Source organism: Pan paniscus, chromosome 3 (genome assembly GCF_029289425.2).
Source record: "Pan paniscus chromosome 3, NHGRI_mPanPan1-v2.0_pri, whole genome shotgun sequence".
Lineage (NCBI taxonomy): Eukaryota > Metazoa > Chordata > Mammalia > Primates > Hominidae > Pan > Pan paniscus.
In genome coordinates this window covers 17,525,941-17,540,259 of record NC_073252.2, presented here as the reverse complement: position 1 = coordinate 17,540,259, position 14,319 = coordinate 17,525,941, and the positions used below count along the sequence as shown (strand labels likewise).

General features: G+C 43.6%; 1 long non-coding RNA gene across 1 annotated transcript in view; it reads left to right on the top strand.

The window, feature by feature from the left end:
- Window positions 1-331: 331 nt before the first annotated feature.
- LOC134730258 (uncharacterized) overlaps window positions 332-14,319 on the top strand; it is a 148,636-nt gene continuing 134,648 nt past the window's right edge. Inside the window, exons 1-2 of the long non-coding RNA XR_010111925.1 lie at window positions 332-1,790; window positions 1,936-2,036. This is a non-coding gene — a long non-coding RNA (uncharacterized LOC134730258). The remainder of the gene's footprint in view (window positions 1,791-1,935; window positions 2,037-14,319) is intronic.

Genomic DNA, 14,319 nt, shown 5'->3' with positions numbered 1-14,319 from the left:
TTGTGCACTTATTACTTTTTTGATAAAACACTTTATCTTTCCAGATGAGTGGAATGAAGGCTGAGTGTCCCTTTTGAAGGTCTGAGGATATAATCACTAGTGACTCTGCATTAATAACAGGACCGTATGTTCCTCTTGAAATGCAACAACTGTCTTAGGATTTTATTAAACTCTAAACAGAAACAAAAAAGACACACTAACAAAAAAGACACACACACACACACACACACACACACACACACCCCCCCAAACACCTCAATTTGGAAGGGACTTGTGCTTATGGGTTGGATGCAGAAAGAAGCAATTTTCCTCTGTTTTTTTCTGCATGAGCAATGCTTTTGCACTTTGATATTTGTTTCACCAATAAGGTGTTTCATTATTTCTCACACATAAAAAGCTGGTGCCATTATGAGATACCGTTAAAGACTCTGGCTTGCCCAGATGTGTCTCAGTAAAAACAGCCTTTCTGAGCAGTGAACGAGACTTGTGAGGATGATGGGAATGGTGGCGGAGAAGAGATCCTTTTTCAGAGACTGGAAAAAGAAAAAAATATAAAGCCATTTGCCCTGCAGAGATGACAGAACACATTTTTCCTAATCAGTGGGTCACTTCACCTCTGCGCTATGTTTGGGGGAATCATCATGTAATTCCAAGCCTAAGGCGGGGTCACCAGATACGCTATCTTCTGCTGACCCTTCTCTGAGCTGCTTCTTCCAGTTTTCATGATCAAATTTCTCTGCTCCTTTGGACCGGCTGGAAAAGAAGTTATGAGATCTCTCCATCATTTGCCGCTCTCCTAGGTCCTTCTTCCTTTGAAGCTTTTCCAGTTTTGGTCTCTTTTTCTCCTCCTCTCAATGTTTCTCCTTCTCTCTCCCCAACTTTTGTATTTCTGGGGATCTCTTTCTGTTCCCCAGGGCCTTTCTCTTTCTATTTCATTCTCAAAACCCATTCTGGGATTCTATTTGAGTCTATCCATCTATCCAGCTGACCACAGCTAAAACCAGGAAGTTGAATCAGTCCCAGCTGCTGAGGCCCAGGCTTCGGCTCTGCCCCGAGTTGCTCCGGGTGTGGGCTGGTATCTGCTGTTTCCCATCATTCTCCAGGAGCGCTGCCTGTTCCGAGCTTGGATTGTGCTTTCTCTCCCCCTGCCAAGGGGCTCTGCTTCAAAAGCCCAGATTAGAAAAGATGGGACATTTGGGGAAAAAAAAAAAAAAAAAAAAAAAAAAAAGAGCTTGTGCTATCTTGGCATTTCCTGTTCCAATAGCAGATTTCTTATGCTTTGATGATTCCAGAGTGAGAACACAAATTGTTAAGTGGATTGGGGGTGGGAGGTTCTAGTGAGGGAGAAAAGCTTATTACTTCGGGCCTCTTGCTGTGGCTGTGCACCCTCCTTGCTGCCCTTCAGCCAGAGTGCGGCTGGAGGCCAGGGACTCCATCTCCCAGGCCTCAGTGCCCATTAGATGTTCAACAAATGTATGGATTAAAGATCTCTTACCCCTCTTGAAAATTTGTTTTCCAGCCTGGCCATGCACTGAATATGTCCTGAGAGCTAATGTGGTATCGACTGGTTAAAGCTGAGAAGAGCAATGATGAGGAGGAGGCATAAGCAGAGAGGAGGTTGGAAGGAAGAACAGTGGCCTGGAAGGAAGAGAGAAGCATGCGTCCCAGCAGTCAGGACTGGAATTCAAGTCACTACAATAGAAGCAGAGCAAAGGAGCCCTTTAGACCTCCCATCTCAGAGGACCTGGTTGATTTCTCAAATCTCTTCACTTCCATGGGTTATAACAATGGTAATAATGACAATAATAATAGCTAAACATTGGCATGAATACAGCATTGCCGGAACTGTTCTAAATGCTTTGCAGGTACTAACTCATTTTGTTCTCACAATCATCCTAAAATGTGTATCCTATTATTACCATTCCCATTTTACAGACGAGGAAATGGAGGCTGAGCAACTTGCACAAGGTCACACAGCAAGTAAATCATAGCACAGAAAGCATGAGACCAGTGATACAAGAAAAACTTTAGACAAGGTAAGTTTAAGAGTTTATGTGAGTGAAGAATGATTCATGAATCAGGCAACCCACAGAAGCAGAAGAGGAGATCTCTGATCTGCAACATGGGGAGTGAGTATTTATAGACAGGAAAAGGCTGAAGAAAGTAGACACAAGGAACAGAAAGTGAATTGGTCGTTTCAAAGTCCTTTCCTTGTAAAGGTTAAAGCGGAGGGGACCTCCTTATTAATCAGGTTTAGACTGGCCTGTTTGGGGATATGCTGTTATCTATTTCTCCCTCTTCTAATTCTTCAGAAGGTCATATAAACAACTTAATTATGGCTTGGTGATGTGGAACTTTAGCATGAATGACTCCATTTTGATTTGGTCTTTGGGGGCCTACTGCAGGAGGAGCTCAGTCCCAATCAATGGCCACCTCTAAATTTTATTTAAGACCATGCAGGCAGCTCCAGAGCTTGGTCTCTTCACCAACGTGCTCTAACCAGTAACTCTGGCGATTCGCAGATGTTTATCTCTAGGACTGGCTTGTCTAGAGAGTAGTTGACAGCAGACCTCCTGGGATGACCATAATCCTGAATTGGGTCCCATCTTCATGCTCCCCTCTGGTCCTCTAGAACTGCCCAGGGATGAAGCTGATTGAGGGCCTGCTGAGCTGGAGGGAGGGAAGGAAAAGATGGGGAGGACCCCTGCACAGTTGTCCCCCACTAACTCGTTTCTCCCTCTCCCCCACCTCCTGTGTCTCCTTTCTTGGCAAATGGTACCTCTTTCTAACCAGGAATCTGTAAAATTTCCTTGGGCCTCTTCTTCTGTCTCATGAGTGTCACCGAGGCTTGCTCCTCTGGCCTCTTTATGCTACTCACATCCTCCCCTCGCAGGGACTGCCACTGCCCCCATGCATGTTCTCTCAGCATTCTCTAGAGCCACCAGTAGCAGCGTCCTAACTGGTGTGCTCTCAGTTATGCTGGTGTCTAACTCGATGCTTCTCAAACTCATTAAAACACAGATTCTAAGCTCCCACCCAGATTCTGATTCATTCGGTCTGAGATGAGGCCTGAGAATGTGCATTTCTAACAAGTCTTCCGGTGTCGCTGATGCTGCTGATTGGGGACAGTGCTTCGAGAGCCGCTGTGCTAACCTGTTCTCTACACAGCCTCCAGATAAGTCACCTAAACCCTGGGAACTACCATGCTTTGAATCTGGCCATGGCTCCCCACTGTCCTAGGAGAAAGTCCAAACTACTTAGAGTGCAAAACAGCTTACCTCTGCCGCCTCGTCCTATCTCATAAGTTACACTTCTCCAGGACACAGCTGTTCCTAGTGCCACCCTCACACCCCCAAGACTACGCTGGCTCTCACCTTCTCCTCGGTGCTGGGGACACAATACATGGTAGCTGTTGTTATCATAGGGTTAGAGCTGATGATCACAGGGGCACTATTGCAGGCAGAGTCTGGACTCTCCCTTTAGCTTACAGCCCTGAGAGTCCTTTTTCAAGGCTCCCACATGCAGTTGGCTGGTTGCTTCTTGGCCTTACCCTTCCTCTCACCCAGCCTGGGCTATCCCCTCTTCTCCTTTCCTGGCCCTTTTTTTTTTGTTTTGAGACAGGGTTTTGCTCTGTGTCACCCAGGCTGGAGTGCGGTGGCATGATCACGGCTCACTGCAGCCTCAATGCTCCTGGGCTCAAGAGATCCTCCCACCTCAGCCTCCTGAGTAGCTGGGACTATACCCACATGCCACCATACCCCACTAATTTTTGTATTTTTTGTAGAGATGAGGTCTCACCATGTTGCCTAGGCTGGTCTCAAACTCCTGGGCTCAAGTGATCTGCCTGCCTTGGCCTCTCGAAGTGCTGGCATTACAGGCGTGAGCCACCACACCTGGCCTTGGATCTGACTCTTTTACATGTGCACATAGGGCCATCTGAGATAGAGTAGGAGTCAGCTTTGTGGTGGACACTTTCCTTCAGGGGACTCCTGTTAATGATGCTATTGATCCAATGAGTCATCTTGGCTCGATAGGATCAGCTTCTCTGCAGCCCATGTCCTAGCTGCTTCCAGGACAAATCTCTCTGCTAGTTGTCCGAGTGATTATTGTCAATGTCCTGTGTTCCTTTGCAGCCAAACCAGTGGGAGAAGGGAATGCAGAACTAGGAGGCAGGATGCATGTTGCCTTTTAAATTTTTTAAATTTTATTTTTATATTTCAACTTTTATTTTAGATTCATGGAGTACATGTGCAGCTTTGTTACATGGGTACGCTGTGAGATGCTGAGGTTTGAGGTATGAATGAACCTGTCACCCAAGTAGTGAGCATACTACCCAACAGGTAGTTTTTCAGCCCTTGTCTCTCTTCCTCTCTTCCCCCTCTATTAATCCCCGGTGTTTATTGTTCCCATCTTTATGTCCATGAGTATCCCATGTTTAACTCCCACTTATAAGGGAAAACATGCAACATTTAGTGCTTTGTTCTTGTGTTGATTTGCTTAGAATAATGGCCTCTAGCTGCATCCATGTTGCTGCAAAGGACATTATTTCATTCTTTTTATGGCTGCATAGGATTCCGTGGTGTATCGTACTACATTTTCTTTATTCAATCTAATACAATGCATCTGATTAAAACTTCACTTGTAGTGTTACTCCCTGATGTGCTCTTATCTTAAAATCCAAGTAAATATTCTACGCTTTGGAATGTAACTCAAGTTCTGAAAAAAAACTTGGATTTTCTTACTGATTAGATTTATCTCCCTCCCCACCCAGCTCTGCCCAAAACATTGTGCAAGAGTTTGGGTTTCCTTACAGGCTCCTGTTCCTTCTTCCACTGAGTAAAACTTTGGAGCATATGAACTCTAAGAGCTTGTCCTTAAAAGTCCCGAATCCTGTCATTAGAGGAATTTTGGCTGTTCCTAATTAACCTTGACCTTGTTCTCTCTGCAGCCTCAGGCTAAGCCTGAGCCTTTAGCTCAAACTATACAGGATGTATTACAGTTGGATAAGAGGGAGAGGAGTGGGGTCTTATGAGAAATCAATCTGGATTCAGCAAACATTTGCTGAGCCCCTACCGTATGCTATTGCCTGTGCTAGGTTCACTTACAGATACCCAGATCCTGCCTTAAAACCTGTATTTGGCAAAATGGCTTTGTAAATAAGAAAATAGATAAAACAATTATATAACTAGGCCCCATTGTCTTCACGACCTTCATAATCAGTTGCTTTCTTTGTTACATTTTAATTAAATTTGTAGGTTTGATTTCCTTTCTTGGGACTTTGGTTTTCTCTGACCCTGCAATTTAAAAATTTGCTTTTAGATCGAAGACATTTCACAAGAAAGTCTCTTATTTAAAAATCTTAATCAGACTAAAGGAACAGGCCCAAATAGTAGAGATTCTAGGTATACCCACAGAGGCTCAAATCAAGCCCACTATAAACCAGCCATGTGTAAAACTTTCTGATGCACAGTTAGAGTTCTCTGGGACAGAGACAAGTCCATGCACTCTTTAGTGGCCCTCTGTTCAGTTTCATTTCTGGGGAGTTTTTTTTAAAATCTTTTTTGGGGGTATAATTGATATACAATGAACTGCACATATTTAATGTGAACAATCTGGTGAGTTTGGACCTAGGGCAGTTCGTGATGACTGTGGGGAAGCCCAAAGATAAAACCCAAGTGTCAGAGTGTGTCATCATCCCAGCGGGGTTGCAGTCGGCTGACCCTCAGGAGATAAGCCTGTCCTAGAGATAAGCATTTGGGGATCATCAGAGAGTGTGGTAGTTGAGAGACCAAGCTCTGGAGCTGCCTACCCAGATTCATGATACTGCAGTAGCACATGCCACACTACACGTGGCAATAAAAAAAAAATGGTCATTTTTCATCTACCTGTCTCTTTCCATCCATCAGACTCTGCGGACCACCACTGTGTCTCATTCAACTCTCTGTCTCCAGCACCCAGCACGGTACTTGGTACATAATAGATGTTTATTAAGTAAATAAGTAATGATGCCAAGCAGTGATGCAGCTTACAACTTGATTGAAGAGAGAAATTGCACACAGATCCTCCTCTGGGTAGAGAAGATTTACTGGTACAATGACATGGGACACCTAAGAAAGGGGAGACTGACTGGATCTGTAGGAAGAGTTCAGGGAAGCCTTCTTCAGGAAGGCAGTATTGAGCTGAACCTTAAATAGCATTTGCATACCAACTGAGTTATATAGATAATAGATAAAAGATTTGCATATATTTTCATAGGAACCTCAAAATGCATCTCAATTCAATGTGCATGATATTTAACGTGCTTTGCTTTGCTTGGCCAAATAAGTCCCAACGGAGTACCATTAGAATTGCTATATGCTATTAAGAAACAACATACATTCTGGAAGCTCTTTGTTGTTTCACAAATCCAATCATTGAAAACCCAGCTCTATACCTTCTGACATGGAAAGAAACACCCTCTATGAATCTGGGTAGAGGCTAACCCGCTATAATGAAGATACCCCAAAATACCTTGACTTAAGGGAGATAGAAGCTTATTCATCCTCATGTAACATTCCCAAAGTGAGCAATTGAGGCTGATGTGCTGGCTCAGATTCATATGGCCATTTGTGGGCCAAGTTCCTGTCTTTTCGTCTTATGACTCTACCATTCCTTAGAGCATTGTCCTGTCTATATGGTCCCTCTGAGATGCACCTCATGTGAAGGGATATAGAGGATCTCCCGGGCAAGCAACCTGGAGATGGCACAGAAGTTGCACATTTCATTGCCACTCACTTCCCGTTGATCTAACCTAACCATACACTTAGTATGCATGGCTAGTTGTAAGGGAGCCTGGGAAATGTAGGCATAATTGAAGCTGACTGTACCCCAGCTTTGATTCTATTCCTAATGAAGAAGGAAGAAGTGGCTTCCAGTGGATAGCCATCAGTGTTTGCTGAAAAAGGATTCACACAAAAAGATAAACAATTTATAAGCATTTACAGGGAACTTTAGCAAGCATTTGATCAGTTCTTTATTTTAGGCTTCAGCAAGAAATGCTTCCATCATCCAGAATCCACAGGGTGTTAGAAGTTCAGATGGCTTATCTAGTCCAATTTTAGGTGGGACAGTTTAGTCTTAGTCTCTCAGGATGCATTCATAATTTCTCCCTTTCTCCCTCTCTCTCTCTCTCTTTTTTCTTTTTTTGAGATAGAGTCTAGCTTTGTCACCCAGGCTGAAGTGCAGTGGCATGATCTTGGCTCACTGCAACTTCTGCCTCCCAGTTTCGAGCAATTCTCCTGCCTCAGTCTCTCCAGTAGCTGGGATTACAGGCATGTGACACCACACCCAGCTAATTTTATATTTTTAGTAGAGATGGGATTTTACCGTGTTGGCCAGGCTGGTCTCAAACTCCTGACCTCAAGTGATCCACCCACCTCAGCCTCTCAAAGTGCTGGGATTACAGGAGTGAGCCACCGTGCCCGGCTCCCTTTTTTTCTCTTATTCCACACCCACCTCTTGGCCATTTTTGATCCTGTTGCTTCTTTCTTCAAACTTCTCCTTCTCTCAGTGTCTTATCTTAAATTTCATTTGTCAGTCATTCGCTGCTCTACCTGATCCCGCTGCTGGGATGGGTTTTCAGACAGAGCGAGGAGCTTCGCAACTTGAGATTAGAGGAGAGGAAAGGGAAGGGGTCCATACCGGGGTCAGGCATCAGGGCAGACGATCTAAAAGACACTTAACCTCTTATACTGCAAAGACGCCTGCAATGTATTATGCTCAAAGATTTTGTGAGTCTTTCTCCTCTGTGAATTACAAAACACAGTCCTCTTCTACAGATTAATCTCTGGAAGTCGCAGAGAAAAGGTGATGAAAAAAAGAAATGCCCACCCACTACAATGGAAAGAATTAATGCCCAAATGAATGAGTGAGTGAATGAATATGTGACATTTCTGGCTTGCTTCTGATTCACCAGCGTGTAGGGATATAGTGGGATGCAAGTCAGATGTGCTCTCTGCTCCTGTGGGGCTTACAGACTAGTAGTGAAGACAGCCACTGACTAAGTCACTTTGAGTGGACTGAATTTTAAAAGGGAAGAAGTACAAGGGGCTCTGACACCTGTAAATGAGTGAACTAGGTTAGCAGGTGGGGAAAGGAAAGGCTTATTTCCTTTAAAGCAAGGTTCAGACTGAGATTCACATGACAAGGAAGAGTTAACTAGATGAGGTGTGGGTGAGTGAGTGGAGTGGGGAATGGGCAGGGGAGAAGAACATTCTAGAAACAGAGAAAAGCATCATGAGAGCCTGGCAGTGGGAGGGAATATGGCCTCTTACCAGAACCAAGAGAAGTTCACTGTGGCTAGAGAGTAAGAAACGAGGGGGAGAGGGCAGGATGGTGCCCTGGCCATGTAATTCTCTCTGAGGAGGAGGTTGAACTTGATTCTGAGGGCAAGAGGAAACGATTGAAGAATTTTAAGTAGGCAAGTGATATGAATAGATTTTCACTTTAAAAGAAATCCATCTGGAATCAGAGTGGAGAATAAATTGGTGGAAGGAAGGGAAAGGGGCAGAATGGGAGGCTATTGCTTTAAATTCAGGACTGAGAGGACTGCAGTGGGTAGTAGGTGTGGAGTGAGGAGGGACATAGGTGGGAGGAATTTTAGGTTCTATCTAGGTGATGCCTTGGAGGCTTAGGGGGATGAAATAGGGATTTGCCCACAGTATCTAGGTTACGGAGAGGCAGAGTTTCCATCAGGACATGTAAAATCCCAAGCCCTAGTCTTCACTGTTCCTCTCAACCAGCAACTGGTGAGAACAAGTCTTCTTGTGACAACCAGAGGCAATGGACAGTTACAGATGAAGAAACAGAGGTTGTGAGGGATGAAACAATTATCCCAACATCAAATAGTTGAAGGTGGCTGATGTAGACTCAAACCCAGACAGGCAGACTCAAAAAGCCTACATCCTTCTCCATGACAGCAGTCTCATGAAGCCACAGTGTATGCCTCTGAGTCCGTTGGGCATGACCCTCCCTGGCACTGTGAAGGTCAACTCCTGCTATGCACTCTGTTCAAAGAGTTTGAGTTACAAAGCACAGTCCTCTCTTACAGACTTACTTCTGGAAGTAGCAAAGGAAAGGTGATGGAAAGAGGAGAGAAATGCCCACTGTGGCCATTCTGGGGTTTGGAGAGGAGACAGGACCCAGCAAAGAAAAATGAGGAATTGAGAGAATGTAACAAGGGAGGTAAGAGTGAGAGAAATCTGACCCTGAGCCCAGAGAACCATGACCTTTCCTGGTTCCCACTACCCCCGTGATCCAACCACATGGTCCAGTAGAAAGAGTGGGACTTTGAATTCAGTCAGTCCTCTATTTATTAATGGAGGTCTTCGGTCATTCATATGAACTTTCTGAGACTCAGTTTTTTTTGTCTGTAAAGTGGGGATAATAATACCTATATTAAGGGTTTGGGGTGAATTAGTAAAGATCATGTATGGAAAGAGCTGATTGAAGCATCTGGTACATGGTCAGTACTTAAAGCACAAGGCACCCTCATTTCCATGGTGATCATTTAATTTATTGTCCAAAGAGGACACATGGGAGTCAAAGGGGAGACTGTAATAATTACACTGGGACAACAAGCAATAACTGGAACTGTCGCAGGCAGACTAGGACGTATGGAGGGGCCTGATCACATCTCACTCTGACCTCAGAAGCCACTAAAATTCCCAGCTCTACCTGAACCCACACTTCTGCTCTGGAGTTTTCAGAACTCTCCATTCTTTCGGGCCATGTATTTATTCATTCATTTGGGGAAAACAGTTCCAGGTCTCGTGCTAAGGGCAAAGGAGGCAGTTGCTAACGAGACTCAGTGCATGGTACTTCTAGAGGGGTTCAGAGTTTGATGGAGGAGGCAGGCGGTGACACCACAGTGTGGTCATTGCAGTCTTAGGGGCAATGGCAAGGTGTCTGGAGGTGGGGCAGAGAGAAGCATGGAATTCAGCATTGGAAGAGTTCCTTGAGACGTAGTGCACTACCTTCATTTTACAAAGAAGAATACTGAGGCCCAGAGAGGTAAATCAGCTTGATAAAAGTCACTCGGCTAATTGGGGCCCACATGGGAAATCAGGACCTGAACATTTCATCCTGTTGCATGATGCCCAGGGTACTGATGATTTAACAGCCCTGGTCAACCAGAACTCCTCCCTGACCTCTCCCAGATGCGCTGCCATCTTACCCTCTACTGAACTAGCTCTGGACTGTCCCTTTTTCTTCTCACCACCTCTCTTCTCTTTCCTCCCTTCCATACATTTGATTAGATACTGTGGGGAGTGCAGACATGAGTCAAAGAGGTTCTAGCCCTTAAGGGAGATGGATGGATAAATAAATAATGAAAAAACGTAAAGAATAAATTGCTCACTAGAGGTAAAAAAAAAACGTGCGTGGGTAGTTTAAAATGGTTGAATCTGGTGGAGAGATTGCAGAAGACTTTTTTGGAAGGTGGTACTAGAGCTAAGCCTAGATACTTGTTTTAGAAACTTTTTTTTAATAGGTAAAGAAATAGGAAAGGCAATCCAAGACCAGTGTAAACAAAAGCTTAAAGAATAAAAATGCATTTCATATTTATGTGATTATTGTGGGTAGGGGACAGGCAGGCAGAGACATGTTAGGTATGAGGAACAATGAGGGGAGTAGGTCATAGAGGGTTTTAAGTACCTTTTGGAGGGGCTTTTCTTTAATAGCAATAACAAATTAGTAAGAATAATAATCCAGTGCCTGCCACAAGCCAGGAGTTCTGGTGACCACAGTTGTTTAGTTTAGACCTCATGACAAATATTTGAGTTAGATGTTATGGCCCCATTTTATAGATGAGGAAAACTAGGCACATAGAGGTTAATTACTCATCCAAGTGCACATAGTTGGTAATTGATGGGCAGACAAACTATTTGAAATCCGCCCCCTTTGCAGTAGACACAAGCCCCAGAGAAGTTTGGAGTGAAGTGAGGGGATGGGCTAGAATATTGCTGGTGCTGCCCTGTAACCTTGGATGTGTCACCTTACTTCTCTAAGCTTTAGCTTCCTCATCTCTTAGCCAGATGCCATTATAGTGTGTATTCCACAAGTGATATTACAAGTATTTAGTAACTGGTTGGCATGGCATTGACCAGTTATGATGGGGACAATCTGTAAACAACCAGGATGGTCACTGTGAGGAGCAGCTCTGCCCACTTCTTCAGGTTGTTGAGAAAATTAAGTGAGGATGTGTTTGTAAATCACTGAGAACAGTGCCTAGCCCATTGTAAGCATTGCAAAGGAGGCAGTTGCTAATGAGACTTAGTGCACGGTACTTCTAGAGAGGTTTAGAGTTTGATGGAGGAGGCAGGCAGTGACACCACAGTGTGGTCATTGCAGTCAATAGTGATTGGAGATGTGGGAGAGTTTAGGATGGAACAAGGGAAAACTTTAAAAAGTAGAAGTCAGAAGGGAGAGATAATGTGGGATAGGTTAGCACTCAGCAAGTGAGAATTCTACCTCTGAACCCCCCCAGGGGAGACTGGTACTTGGGGGAAGCCCCACATAGGCACAAAAGTTAAGACTTACAGTCTGATAGGTCCGGGTTTGAATGTTGGCTTACTGCTTGGCTGCTAATTTGTGATGTGACTTCAGACACTTACTCAACCTCTTTGAGCTGTAAGTCCTCACTTGTAAACAAGATAAATACAACCTTCCTGCAGAACTGTTGTAAAGAGCAGGTTAAGGATGCCCAGGAAGGGCCCACCCAGTCTTCATGGGGCCACATGTATTCATAGGTGACTTTCCTCACTCTGGAGTAGCTTGCTGCTCATTTGCAAGGGGCTCTGATCTGACTGGGGTCTTCATTTTCTCCTCCTCACCATGGCTGGGAAGATATTTCCCAAATGGAGCTTGAAAATACCTTGATGTGTCATAGTAAAATAAATCATTGTGATATTAAATGTCTTTCTTTCTCTCTTTAGTTTATTGCGCCTAAGACGTTGGGTATTCAGTTGGCATCTTCTATGCATTATTATAAATTGACACCGGTGACAGGCATAGACCCAGACAATGCCTATGGTGGCTATGAATTTGTTTGTTACTTAAAATGGCGCTGAGAAGTGACAAGAACAGAGGTCAATTTGGTGGAATTAAGCTTGTGCTTCTTTTTTCCAATGTTGCTGGTTGCCTAGCAAGGTGTGGGTGGGCTGCGTGTGTGCTGGGCTCCCAGGATGGTTAAAACTAGAGGAGACAGATTCTAGTGGAGGAGGCAAAGGGGTGTAGGCAGCTGATCTTGGCTGAGTGGGGACACTGAAATGAGTGAGATTGCAGTTTAAATCCAGGCTCTGAAACGTATGTGCCCTGGAGCAGGTGGCTGAATATATCTGAGTAACTGAGCGTACTGAATAACTGAGTATCTGTAATACATCTGAGTAACTGAGCATAGACATAATATGAAATGGGTGGTGGAAGGGAGAAAAGAATGGGGCAGTGCAGGGGAAAAGGTGCTGCCTCAATGTACCAAAGTAATGTCTATATCTCCATATCATGTTTCAGCATCCTCCCAGAGAAAAGAGTGTCTTTGTGTCTTCCATGAAGTTTGAACTGGCATATTCAGTTAGGATTTGAAACTGAGTTTTTGGGTATCTACAGCTCAAGATACAGGTTTTAGTTTCTGAACAATTTTATGCTTTATCATTTTGGTATGGTTATTCATGAGTTCCCTTACCAGGAATGCTGAAATAGACTAAATGTTTGTCTCCCTGCCCCAAATTCATATGTTGCAACCTAAATCTGCAATGTGATAATATTTGGAGGAGAAGCCTTTGGGAGTTGGACTGAATTCCACCCTCTTGAATAAGATTCGCGTCCTCATAAAAGAGACTCCAGAGAACTTCCTTGCCCCTTCCACCTTGTGAGGATGCAGTGAAAAGATGAACCAGGAAGTGGGCCCTCACCAGACCAAATGTGCCAGCACTTTGATCTTGGAATTCTCAGCCGCCAGAGCTTTGAGAAATAATTTTTTTGTTGTTTAAGCCACTCAATCTATGGTATCTTGTTAGAGCAGCCCAAACAGACTAAGACAATTGTCTTCATCTTTGCATGTCTAAATCATACCCAGTCTTCAAAAGCAGCTCAAATGCTACCTTTTCCTAAAAACCTTGAAAACCTTTGCAGTAGACCCGAGCCTCAGAGAAGTTTGGGGTGAATTGAGGGGATGGGCTAGAATCTTGCTGGTGCTGCTTCAGCCCTGTGACCTTGGATATGTCACCTCACCTCTCTTAGCTTCAGTTTCCTCATCTCTTAGCCAGACAGCATTATAGTATGAATTCCACAAGTGATTTTACAAGTATTTAGTAACTGGTTGGCGTGGCATTGACCAGTCATTTTGCAAGAGAAAACCTTGCAAAAAAGGTTTTGCATGGCATTGACCGGTCATGCAAAACCTTTTTGCAAGATTTTCTCTCTTCAAGCACTTGTATGTTTTTCTTTTTTGTTGGAATACATGAATTAGTTTCCCTGGTAAGCTAAAAAATTCATAGGTAAGCTCAATTGTTTATCTTCCATGGAACTTAAGACAGTGTGTTGCTCATGATAGGTATTAGACAAAGGCTGTCTATTGATTCAGAAAACAAACAAAAAAATGCAACAAGATAGTAGCTAGCAAGACAGTAAAAATCTACAAGAGTAGGTTTAAGACACTGTCCATCAAAATATTTGCCCATTAGGGCTTCTTAAATTTCTCATTCTAGTGATGTTCTAAAGGGTAAATTGGTCTTTTGCATGGGGATTTTATTTGCTTTAATATTCGTTTTTGTCACTGCCAAGGCAAAGTGGATCTCCATTATATTTATGTCCTAATAACAAGGCCCTGCTGTGCCTTGTTCTGGCTTGTTATTGTGGTTATCAGAAGCTCTCTAAGCTTCAAATTTTCTAAAATGAAGGGGGCAGGAAAGAGAGCAGGATCAGGCTAAGAAATGTTTGCTGTGATTTTCTTAAGCTTCTTCTCTTGGTTTGTTATGAGAGCAAACTGATTAGAAGCCCTAGTGAAAGCAAAGGCTAGAATTAGGAACAAAAGAAAGCAAAATTAGAGTAGAGTTAAATCTAGGTGAGATGGACAGAGATCGTGAAAATGAAACTCAAATACAGGGTATGTTGTATACTGTGTACACTGAGAATAAGATATTAAAGATGCACTACCTGGGGGAAGTCATTAGCTCATGACTTTATTTAATGAAAACATTTTTGAAGGCGTTCTCCTGTTTTTATACATACACATTCCAAAAAATACGTATGTGCTAACCTCAAATGTGTGAAAGATGCAGATAT